Source organism: Brassica napus, chromosome A4 (assembly GCF_020379485.1).
Source record: "Brassica napus cultivar Da-Ae chromosome A4, Da-Ae, whole genome shotgun sequence".
NCBI classification, from domain to species: Eukaryota; Viridiplantae; Streptophyta; class Magnoliopsida; order Brassicales; family Brassicaceae; genus Brassica; species Brassica napus.
Window position 1 is genome coordinate 7,594,905 of NC_063437.1, and position 13,032 is coordinate 7,607,936.

The 13,032-nt window shown below is 40.3% G+C and overlaps 1 non-coding gene across 1 annotated transcript; it reads left to right on the forward strand.

Annotated features, from left to right (window-relative positions):
• The first annotated feature begins 10,589 nt into the window (after nucleotides 1–10,589).
• LOC125608503 lies at nucleotides 10,590–10,696 on the forward strand. The gene has a single exon (XR_007339393.1). It is a non-coding gene; the product is annotated as a small nucleolar RNA R71 (small nucleolar RNA).
• The last annotated feature ends 2,336 nt before the right edge of the window (nucleotides 10,697–13,032 follow it).

A 13,032-nucleotide genomic window follows, 5' to 3' on the forward strand; every position in this document is an offset into this window, starting at 1 on the left:
GCAGGGACTCACATGATTTAAAACTTAGAATCATTACCTCTACAATATTGCAATCCACATCTAAAAAGTCATAATCACAAAAGCACATTATACCATATCCTAGCTTAGCAACCAAATTCACCTAGCCAACAACTTAGCAAATCTTGTCTGAAATTTCCCTCTACCAACCTCATTTCTTAACATAAATAAAAGTGCAGGCTTTACCTTGGGAGTATCGATCGCAGGATACAAGGATTTTCAAATAAGTATCTGGATCTGCAGGTAAAAGTTATTTCGTATCTTTTCTCTCTACTAATTTCACTCTTTAGTCAAAGTCTGCTTATATTGCAAGATCATTGACAAAGATTGGACATGCTTCCATGAATCAAGCCTTAATGGTTGTTGCCACCAAGTCATGTTCACTTCTTTTTGACCTATATCCAAGAATTCATATGAATCGAACCTTGATGATTGCCGCCACCAAGTCCCGTTCGAATTCTTTTTGTTGGAATCCTTATGAAGCAAGCCTTAATGGTTGTAGCCACCAAGTCATGTTCGGATTCCACCTAACTAACTACTTATATTTTTCTTTCTTTTTCTTTTTCTTTTTCTTTTCTTTTTCTTTTTCTTTTTCTTTCTTTTTCGTTTTCGTTTTCGTTTTTGTTTTTTTTTTCTTTTTTTGGGGTTGCTACTCAAATTACCCTAAGCAGTGAATTTCTCAAATAAGAGGTTCAGATGTAGTACTTAGGGATAGAATCCACAAGGACTCTAGGATTACTCAACAGATCTAAGGGATTAGAAATAAAGATAGACTAAGAGGTTTATTTGTTTAAAAGCAGTAAATGACGAGTCGAACAAGGTAATTGTTCGGCGTTTAAGTTGAAGTTGTTTTAAGAATGGGAAAACACCTAGACTTGGGCAAATTCTCAGGTATGAAAAGCATGTAACTTAGTTTAGACTAAAGGGTTTGACGGTTTATGAACTCAAACAATGGTGAACCAGATAGTTTTTCTTTACTAGATCTCGGATCTCAACAGTCGTCTATTGATCTCAAGAAAGAGTCGATCGATGTGAATTTATGCACATCGTTCGATACACCTTTCAAACAATCGATCGACACAACGATACTCGCGTCGATCGACGGTTCTTCTAGCAAGCGTTGCGAGCAGATTTGAATCTGTTCTCTAACCTTCTAGACCAATTCTCGTTGTTATCTAGTCAGTTAGATCACGCTGGCTATTTCAGGTATTGAAGGTAACAGTTAGTTATCTCAATTAATCCTACGATCTAAAATGATGGTGATCAATCCTAATTTTAGCATTAAGTTCAACAAGCATGAAAGAACTATCAAAACACCATTTTAACAGTCTTATTAGCAGCACATATTTTCAACCTTTATGAGAAACCTAAATCTAACAATTGGGTTTACTCAGACATATTCATGAGAGACAAAGTCATGATGGTTTGAATAAAACTCAAATGAAATATTGAACACATAAAGTAAGAGTAATAGAAATAAAGGAGTTCAAGATCTTCTCTGTTATGCAGTCTCAGATCTATCTCTCCAATCTTAAGCTCTTCTAATGGTAGTCAAAATGCTTCTTCTCCAAACTAGGTCTTTAGGCAAGTCTACCTCTAAAATGATACAAAACCCTAGTACATATAGCCTCCCATGCGGCTAAGGGCTTAGGTTACAATTAATAAACTTTTAGGATATGAAATCTTCTAATTTCGCAATAAATCCTCTGGCGATCCAACATTGATCGATTGCGCTCAACGGTTGTCGATTGGTTTTAATTGGCTCTGGTCGATCGATATTGCTCTTCAAGCATCGATCGATGCTGTACGCGTAAAAGTACTCCAAAGCATCCCAAAAGCATCATTTCCTTCTATCAAGTAACTGAACCTGTAATTTCTTTGAAAAGACTCTAAAACATAGTAAATAGATCTTAAAACACTTATATACCATGACTAAAAATGGGTGAAATTCATGGTATATCAACTCTCCCAGACTTATCATTTTGCTTGTCCTCAAGCAAAACAAACAGACAGTCTCTCTGAAAGAGGTTTGAAAACATCAGAGACTCACAGATTTAAAACACAGAAGTCATCATCTCTACAATATTGCAATCCACATCTAAAAGGTCCTAATCACAAAGCACATTATGCAATATCCTAGCTTAGCAACCAAATTCATCTAGCCACAACTTAGCAAATCTTATCTGATATTCTCCTTGACTAACATCATTTCTTAGCATAAATAAAAGTGCAGGCTTTACCTTGGGAGTATCGATTATAGGATGCAAGGATTCTCAAACAAGTTTCTGGATTTGCAGGTAAAAGTTAGTTCCAAATTTCTCTCTCTCTAATTTCTCTCTTGAGTTAAAATCTGCTTATATTGCAAGATCATTGACCAAGATTGGACAGGCTTCCATGAATCAAGACTTAATGGTGGTTGCCACCAAGTCCTGTTCACTTCTTTTGACCTATATCCAAGAATTATTTGTGAAGCGAGCCTTGAAGATTGCTGCCTCCAAGTCCCGTTCGAATTCTTTTTGTTGGAATCTTTATGAAACAAGCCTTAATGGTTGTAGCCACCAAGTCATGTTCGGATTCCACCTAACTAAATCCTAAGTCTTATTTAAATAATAAATTTCGATTTTTTTTGAGACAACTAAATAACTACTCTAGGGTCAAAATAGAGAGAGAAAATGTAATAAATAAATCTACATAAGGCTTTACCTTCCAGACTTGTTTGAAGAATCTGATCTCATGTATACCAAACCCCAAGACAAGCAGTAGTGTCAGGTTAGTGTTGGAGGTTAGCTTTGGTTCTTTCAAACAAGCTAGGCAAGTGTGTATAGTTGACAGGTTGATCCACTTTAGCATCTTTAGTACTATCTGCAAGAATGATGCTAAAAAGTGGTTAGACATTCAAGTAAAAATCATAAGTTCATAGTCCCCTTATTGATTCACTAAAATTATTTTTGAAAAGATTTTGACAAAACTCAAGAAGATGGTGTTAGTACTACCTCCCCCAAACTTAAATTACACCGTCCCGGTGTAAAGTGTCCAAAGGTGGTGATAAGCAAAGTTATATGTGCGAGATGTTAGAGCAAGGTGTCGTACCTATCGTTCCCACACATCAATCGATACCATCCACTCCGTGTCAATCGATGGCGAAGAACAGAAAATTCTGCATCATGTTTGGAATCTAACTCGTGTGCTCTGTCAATGTGGTTAGCTCTTTTAGACCCTCCAAACATAAGAAATAAGTAAACAGTCTCAAACATAAAGCATAGATATGTCTAAAATATAAATCCTACAAGTTCAAAAAATAGAAAAACAAGTTCATAAGGGAAAGAGATAGAAATGGGAGGACTTGTCGGTGTCCTCGCTGGTCTCATCGTCGCTCTCGGACAAGGGATCTATGCGCCACCTAGAACGTCCTGCTGCTGCTGGTGAGTGAGCTCTGATGGTCCTCCTGCTCGTGCAAGATACTCTAGCCCATATGGCACAAAGAGCATCCACAACAACCCTCTGAAAGTCTCCCTGATCGCGCATAGGGATGTCTGGTATGTTCGGGAAGTAAGGAAGAGGTGCCTCTGGTGGTCCCTGTGTAGCTCTGGCTCGACGCACTCCGGGAGGTCTGCGCGGGATGGCCAGAAGATCGCGGAGGAGCTGGGCATCGGGCATGAGCCGGAGTCTCTCGACACTGTAATCAAAGTCTGTGATCGTCCTGTTCGGCATCTGCAGTAGGCGGTGGTGGTTCCCGATTCTGAAACTCAAGAGAAGTTCCTCCTTGAGCGAACCTGAGTTCATCAGGTGTGGCTCGTCCAAGAAGCGGTGGGAGAAGTCGGCTGTGCTCGGGTCTAGGTGGATGCCTAGATACTCAAAGATCGGTGTCAGCAAACTCCCAACCGTCTCCTTCTTCCTGCCTTTTTCCCGTGAAGGGCTTTTTCTTCAATTCCACCAAGTGCGCAGCAAAAATGGTTCCAAGGTTTGGAGTCACTACGTCTTTGGCCTCATCGAGATGAGTCAGGTCCACCAAGCCGTTTACTCCACATAAGAGTAGTGTAAGCTCTAGTATCCTCACCTTGTTGGGCTCCATCTTGCAAACCAACGTGTTTGCAAGAGCCCGTAGAAAGTACCGGAGGGTAGGGTTATGGATATCTGTCTGCGTGGCGGAGTTGGAGTCCCACGCTCCCGTGTCGATTATCTCCCAGAAACTGTTGAGGCCTAGAAAGGGTGGGAGCTTGCTCGGGGTTGCAGTCTCATCGAAACCGTAGATGCGGCAGAGCTCGGGGATGGAGATCCTGTATCGAATCCCCCTGGCGAAGAAGGTCAGTGTACCATCTCCTGCTACCCTCACCCTCGAGGTGCTGTAGGTGAACTCGACTGTGGCCATAAACTGTCTGACCAAGTCGACATGGAGATCGTAAGCGCGAGTGGCCATCGTGCCAAGTCCGAGCTGCGTGATCATCTCTTCGATGTATGTCTCGATCCATAGCTTCCGTAAGATGTATGGGTCGATGAACCGTGTGGGCTCGATAGAGACGCCAAGCCAAGCATTGTAGAACAAGCTGACGTAGTCGTCCTACTCGTCTTTAAGCACGCGGTTGATGCACTCCTTGCTGTTGACCGCTTTCTTCGGGTCAGCAAACTCCTCGACTGTGTCGATGGGTGTTTTTTCGTCATGAGGCCAAGGGTCGCGGTGCTATACGGAGGTGCTAGCTTCGTCGAATCTCCTCTTCATCCTCCTCTCACGTCTCTCTGCGACTGCGTCTGAGCTCAAGATAGTGTTATCGATATATTTTGATATCGATCGATGAAGTATGTGAGACATCGATCGATATATGTCATTAAGGATTAGTCGATAATAATGATATCGATCGATGCTATAGTCTTCGCATCGATCGATGTCGAATCGCGAAACCTGCAAAAATCACTCAAGTTGAAATCGTACTTTCAAGGTATCAACAGCATAAGATTCACAATCCTAACACTAGATAATCGTTAGAAACTTCAAAACCATCCCAAATTCACGTCTAATCATAAGTTCTAGTTCATCTCAAAACTCAACTCTAAGAATTCCTAATAAAAGAGAATTTCTAAGTCAAACCTTGTAGATTGGGTGAGTGAATGAACTAAACAGATAGAGAATGAGAAATCGAGTGGATTAGGGCGAGAAACGAAAGAAATCCGTCATTAATCGAGAGAGAAAAGGGAGGTTTTGATTTCGTTAGGGTTTTGCGTATGAGAGGAGAAAGAGGCAGATGCCGAGTTAAATGAGGTTAACCCTCGATATGTCCGCATCGATCGATGGCAGAACAGCTACATCGATCGATATTTCTCCAAATGAACTACTCCTAATTTCTATTGCTCCTAATATTTTACTAATAGCAAGATATAAATAAAATTACAAGAAATTTTTTTTTTTTTGAAAGAAAATGGGTTGCCTCCCATTCAGCGCTTAAATTTAAAGTCTTTAGCTCGACTTCCTGAATAAACTAGTTATCAGGGGTTCTTAGAATAATGGACAGATTCGATGGTGGTTTTGCCCAATAATGTTTCACTCGTTGGCCGTTCACTGTAAACTTGTCCCCTTTATCGCTTTTTAGAGTTATGGCGCCGGAGGGTTTAAGTTACTGTGAATGGTCCGGACCAACGAGATCTAAGCTTTCCAGGAAATAACGTTAGCCGAGAGTTATAAAGAAGGACTTGATCATCCGGTTCAAAGTGTCGGGATAAGATCTTCCTATCGTGGTATGCTTTAGTCCTTTCTTTATATAGTTTCGAATTCTCATAGGCTAAATGTCTGATTTCATCAAGCTCTCCTTTCTTTATATAGTTTCGAATTCTCATAGGCTAAATGTCTGATTTCATCAAGCCCGTTAAGCTGGATGAGTCTCCTTTCAGCAGCAGGCTTTACATCAAAATTCAGAAGTTTAGTGGCCCAAGCTGCTTTATGCTCCAGTCCGACTAGTAAATGATAGGATTTGCCATACAGGAGGTGGAATGGTGTTGTTCCCAACGGTGTCTTATAGGCGGTCCAAAGTGCATTATCTAGTTTCCTAGACCAATCCCTTCTGGAAATTCCTACAGTTTTCTATAGAATTTCTTTGATTTGCCGATTAGAGAGTTCTACCTGTCCACTGGTTTGTGGGTGGTAGGGAGTATCTACTCTATGCTGATAACCGTTATTTTTAGGCAATCCATCAAAGACCTTATTGATGAAATGGGTTCCACCGTCACTGATGACTATTCTAGGAACTCCAAACCGTAGAAAGATTATGCTCTTGAAAAGCTTAATAAGGACAGATGCGTCATTGGTTGGGGAAGCTATTGCTTCAACCCATTTGGATACGTAGTCTACAGCGACTAGTATATACTTGTTTTCGTATGAGGATGGGAAAGGACCCATGAAATCTATCCCCCAGCAATCAAAGACTTCTACTTTCAGAATGAACTTCTGTTCCATTTCGTGTATTTTGCTGATTTTTCTTCGTCTTTGGCATCTGTCACATTGGGTTATAAAATCATGGACATCGCGAAAAGTCGTCGACCACCAGAATTCTGCTTGAAGGATTTTCGAAACCGTTTTGTAGGTGGCGAAATGTCCTGCATAGTCAGATCCATGACATTGTCAGCTTCGGATACGCATCGTCAGTATATCCCATCAGAGCAGTGCCTGTAGAGGTATGGTTCATCCCAATGATATCTTCTAACGTCTCTAAAGAATTTCTTCCTCATATATCCCTTGAGTTCTTCAGGCTCGACTTCGGCTGCCAAATAATTGACTATATCAGCAAACCATAGTCGATCTTTTGAGTTTCTACCAATTGCGTGCACCTCAAGTTGCAATTCTTCATCAGGTGTGAGATTTATTTTATCACCAGCAACATTAACCGTTATGTCAATATTTATTTTTATAGACGAGGTGCTGTTATTGTGGTTACTAGAGAATCGAGGTGTTGCGATACTATCGTTATCGATCGATGTATCACTACTTGAATAGATCGATATGTTTTCTTTCGCATCGATCGATGTCTCATCGGAAGTGAGAGATATTTGACCTACGAAAGATGTGCCTATGTGTGCAACGTTCTCTGTTGGGAAGAAATCGTCTATTGGGACGTTATCTTCTATTCTGATTCGAGAACGATGGTCAGTGACTCCATTATCTACTCCTCGTTTATCTTTAATTTTAATATCAAACTCTTGGAGTAGTAAAATCCAGCGTATGAGTCAAGGTTTTGCATCTTCATTTTGCATCAAATATTTAATGGCAGCGTGGTCAGTGTGAACTATCACATGTGTGCCAATTAAATATTGACGGAATTTTTCAAATGCATAAACTACGGCGAGTAGTTCTTTTTCTGTTGTTGCATAATTCCGTTGCGCTTCATCAAGCGTACGACTAGCATAGTAGATGGCATGCAGCTTATTATCTTTCCGTTGGCCCAAAACTGCTCCTATCGCAAAATCACTCGCATCGCACATAATCTCGAAAGGGAGATTCCAGTCGGGGGCTTGAACGACGGGGGCAGTTATAAGGGATTTTTTTAAATCATCGAAAGCTTTCATGCATTCTAGGGTAAAGTCGAACTTTACTTCCTTGCACAAGAGGTTATTTAAAGGTCTAGCGATCTTGCTAAAATCTTGTATGAACCTCCTATAAAATCCGGCCTCCTATAAAATCCGGTGTGTCCGAGAAAACTTCGCATGTCTTTTACATTTTTGGGTGCTGGTAGACCGGTCATCACCTCGATTTTAGCTCTATCTACCTCTATACCAGCGTCGGAAACCTTATGTCCTAATACGATGCCATCGTTAACCATAAAATAGCATTTTTCCCAATTTAGGACAAGGTTCATTTCTTCGTATCTTTCCAATACCTTGCATAAATTATCGAGGCAACTCTTAAAATTTGATCCGTAGACTGAAAAGTCATCCATAAAGACTTCCATAAAGTCCTCGATCATGTCTGTAAAGATTGACATCATGCAACTTTGGAAGGTGGTGGGAGCATTACAAAGACCAAATGGCATTCTGCGATACGCAAACGTTCTATAGGGGTATGTAAAGGTTGTCTTTTCTTATCATCTGGATGTATGGGAATTTGAAAGAATCCTGAATATCCATCAAGAAAACAATAATACTGGTGATTGGCTAAACGCTCCAGCATTTGATCAATAAAGGGCAGGGGAAAGTGATCTTTCCTAGTAGCGGCATTTAATTTCCTATTGTCGATACACATCATATGTCCAGTAACGGTACGGGTCGGGATGAGTTCATCGTTTTCGTTCTTCACTACTGTAATACCTCCCTTTTTGGGTGCAACATGTACGAGGCTTACCCATTTACTATCTGAAATAGGATAGATAAATCCAGCTCTAGGAGTTTAATGATTTCCTTTTTGACTACTTTTAAATTCGGGTTTAATCTCCTTTGCTGTTCTACCAACGTTTTTGCGTTGTCTTCCAAATGAATACGGTGCATGCATAGATCAAGAGAAATACCAGGAATATCATCGAGGGAATACCCGATTGCTTTCATGTACTTGCGTAGTTTATTTAATAATAATGCAAGTTCTCCGCTAGTGAGATTAGCATTGACAATAATAGGATAGGATTGGTCATAAAGAAATGCATATATAAAACCCCTAGGGAGGGGTTATAATTCAACTTTTGGTGCTTTGTCTTTAGACCAATTAGATAATGAAGATGGTTGTCGATCGACGGCCTCTCTGAGGTATCGATCAACGATATTGTCTGAGTCATCATCTTCTTTGATGTTCGCAACCTCGATACTTGCATCCATCAGTCGCACGTAATCGTCTGTTCTGATATCTATGCTTAAGATCTCCCTTTCTACATGGGTAAGAGCATTTTCAAAGGGGTCGTCTGAGCACATGTCTATGAAAGATTCCTTTTCCAGCTCAGAAACTTCTTCCGTATAGAAGGCTTGGTCATCTATCAAGGGTCGCTTGATTAGCTTTTCCATATCAAAGATCATCGAGATGTCCCTGGTGTTCAAATTTATCCGTCCTTCTTTCACATCAATGATCGCTCCAGCCGTAGCTAGGAATGGCCGACCCAGAATGAGGGGGTCTTTTGGTTCTTGTCTGTTTTTTAACACAACAAAATCCGTAGGCACGAAGCAATTATTAATTTTTACGGGAACTTCTTCGAGAATTCCTTCAGGTACCATGATAGATCGATCAGCTAGAACCAAGGTTATCGGAGTTGTCATAAATTCATTATATCCCAAGGTTACTGCGACGGTGTAAGGCATAAGATATACGCTAGAGCCAAGATCACATAGTGATAGAGGAAAACGTGTGTTCAGTATATTGCAATCTAGGACGAAACTACCAGGATCAGGCCTCTTAGCTGGAGTTTCTCCTTGAATCATGGCGCTTACTTCCTCTGACACCATCATCACGCTATGTTCAGCAGTTGGATAATTTGGAGACGTCATATCCTTCACATACTTCTTTATCGAAGGTGCTATTTTTATAGCATCACTAAGCGACATCTCCACAGTAATTTTATCCAATGCTTTCTTGCAGATCGCATATTCTAATGATTTCTTAGTCTGCGATTTAGGAGGATAAGAAGGTAGGGTTCTATAGACTCTCTCAATCGTTGGTTTGGGCCGAGTGGGATGTCGATCGATAGGGTTATTCGTATGTTGATCGACGACAGGATCCACTGGTCGATCGACGTGGGTGCCATATTGTCGATCGATTTCGGCCTAAATTTCCGAATCGTCTTCTACTTCTAAGTCTATAGTCTTTTCCTTATTAATCTCAGCGGTAGACTTCCCGTTTTCGCAAGAAGATTTTGGGTCAGGGTCATCAAGAAGTATAGGCTGAGAATCGCTCTTGCCTGTTTCATCAGCATTGGCAGAATTGCCAATTTTGGTGTTGCTCTTCGTGTTTGTCGTGAGACGTTTTCCGCTACGCAACATTACGGCACTGACTTGACGTCTTAGGTTTAAATCAGTTCTCCCGGGAAGACGTCATGTTTCTCTGTTGATGGCAGTCGCAGTTTCAGCTACTTGACTTTCTAATTTTCGGATAAGTTCACCCAAAGAATCTGCTTTCCCCATTAACTTTCCGTAAACCATATTTATTTTTCTGTAAAAATCTGACTTTGCTTTACGGTTGCCAGTAAGTGTTTGTCTGATATTGAACTTTTCTTTTCCAGTGTGTGATTTCACAGCAATGTCATAGGCTTGGGTAAAACTATAAATGTTAAACACAAAATAGGGGTCTGAATAGCTTTGTCTCTTCTTCTAATTGATTTTCCATATCAGACAAGGCATCATCTTTGATCTGGGCTATATCAGATCGGTGTTGATTCTGAAGAAAAGAGTGGAGTGAATTGAGGAAATTCTTGATCTCATTATCTTTTGAATTTATCGAATTTCCTATTTCTTCATCCATCTTTTCATAGGATTTTCCCATTGGTACATTTTCGATAAGGCGTCTAGCATCTTCGAGGGTCCTAGTGACGAAATTTCCTTCACTCGTCGTGTCGAGTGTGGTCTTGTAGCTCAGGTTAACACCTCCATAGAAGATGTTAAGGAATTGTGGTTCTGAATAACCATGATGGGGACATTCAAGTTCATAGCTCTTGAATCTTCCCCATGCATTTTTAAACGATTCACGTGGATCTTGGCGGAATATAAAGATTTGTCTCCTTACTTGCCAATAGCGATCATCATCGAAAAATTTCTTAAGGAAGGCGTTTCTAATCTCTTCCCAACAAGTAAGGGATCCTGTTGTTAAACAGTTTATCCATCTGAGAGCTTCTGTCTCTAAGGAAAATGAGAGTAGTTTGCAACGATTGTATTCATCTGGGATTAATTCTTCCAAACCTTCGATGTGATCTTGTGGGTGCTCAGAGAGAGATACACGGAATGGGTTTCGACGAACCATACAGTAGTAATCTGCGTAATTTCTTGGTATTGTCTCTTGGTATTTTAATAGCGGACCTATTGGAATAGGTTCTACCAGGGTCTACGTAGTCTTGCATAGACAATCTTATCTCTTCACCTTTTATCAAGGTGGGATTTGTCTTAACAGGGATTTCAGTCCCCTGTTTAGTTTGGCTAGTTTCATTGCTTAATTGACATATTGGTTCAGTTTGGACTACTTCCTCATTAATAAGCTCGGTAAGAGAAGACTTACCTGCTTCCAGCTGGGCGGTGTCGATCGATGTCGGGAGCTCCGTGTCAGTCGATTCTTAGATCTCCACGTCGCTGGATAACGTTACATCTTCGTCGATCGATGCTCGGCCGAGTTCTATGTTCTCCATTCTTAGTGTCTATGTAGACAGAGAAAGAAAGAAAACTTAGCAAGTTTTTCGTAACAAGTCTATACTAAATTCTAAATTATATCTAATGGTAATAAGAAAGAGTCCCTGAAAACGGCGCCAAATTTGATATCACTAAAATTACCCTAAGGAGTGAATTACTCTCTCAAATAAGAGGTTCAGATTTAGTAGTTAGGGATCGAATCCATAAGGACTCTAGGATTACTCAACAGATCTAAGGGATTAGAAATAAAGATAGACTAAGAAGTTTATTTATTTAAAAGCAGAGGACTGCATGTATGTTTTGCTTGAGGACAAGCAAAAGGATAAGTCTGGGGGAGTTGATATACCTTGGATTTGACCCGTTTTCATCCATGGTATATAGGTGTTTTACTATATATATATATCTATGTTTTCTACTCTTTTAGGTATGTTTTCAGGTTCAGGTGCATTTCGGAATAAAGCTATGACTTTGGAGCATTTTGGAGCTTAAAGGACATTTTATCCGAGCTGACCATGTAGAGGTCGACGAGAGGAAGAACAATCGATTGATGCGCATCCAGTGCTGTCGATCGACACCATCAGATGTCTCGACAAATGAAGATTAATATCGATCGATGTACACAAGTACCATCAATCGATGTCGAGACATTGGACATGCGACATTTTGGATCCAACGGACTTGAAGCCCAAGTCCAAGCCAAATTACAAAAATACCCTGACAAGTTTTTAACCTAGTAGATTATATACTGCCTAAGTGTTTTGACGGCAGAGAGAGCTTTTTGTTACAGTTTTATTTTGAGAGAGAGAGAGAGAGAGTTTTGGAGAGAAGATCACTTGTGATTGGAACTCCTTGTTTTCATTTCTTTTCATCTATACTATGAATTCCCATTTCTTCATTGTCATGAATTGCTTTGCTATGTCTGAGTAGTTCATTTATTAGATCCAGGGTTCATATAGGTTTGTGGGATTAGCCCCAAACTATAGATCTGCCTTGTTATGATATTTATGATAGATTTGTATTCATTGCTTGTTTTAGCCTTGCTAACTAGAACATGATCATAGGATTGCATACTCAAGCACCATTGTTATCCCATCCTGACATCTATCTATCATATTAGGGCTGCTAGAGAGGGCTAACCGCCAATTTAGTATCTTAATAGGGCATATCATACTCGCGCATAGGCCTGGCTAGAACCCGTCGATCGATGTCCTCAACTGACTATCGGTCGACGTAGGTAAAGGTGTATCGGTCGACGTCCCTATAGGACCATCGATCGACACTCTTTCGTTGTCAACATACTAACCTTTGAGACACGAGATCTAGCTTGTTAACCAGTGAAACATGCGACAGCTGATCACTGAGTTAAGCGGTTGAGCTCTATCATATCATGCATGCAACAAATAGGCATCTATAGATATTATAATCTCCAACACCTGAATAGTGGCCCTGCATCTAATATTATTTCTAACCAAGTTACATTTACTATTTACTTCGCTTGTTACTATTGCTATTTCATTTAAATATTTACAACTCTTAGAATTAATAAACACTAGATTTAATTGTTCCCTAATTTCTTGTGGATTCGATCCCTAAGTACTACATCTGAACCTCTAAGAGTAACACTGCTTAGAGTAATTTGAGTGGTATCAGTGAACCGGAGGAAACTAGAGATCATCTGTTCTTCGTGTGCCCCTATACTTATACACTATGGTTACAGGTCCTAGG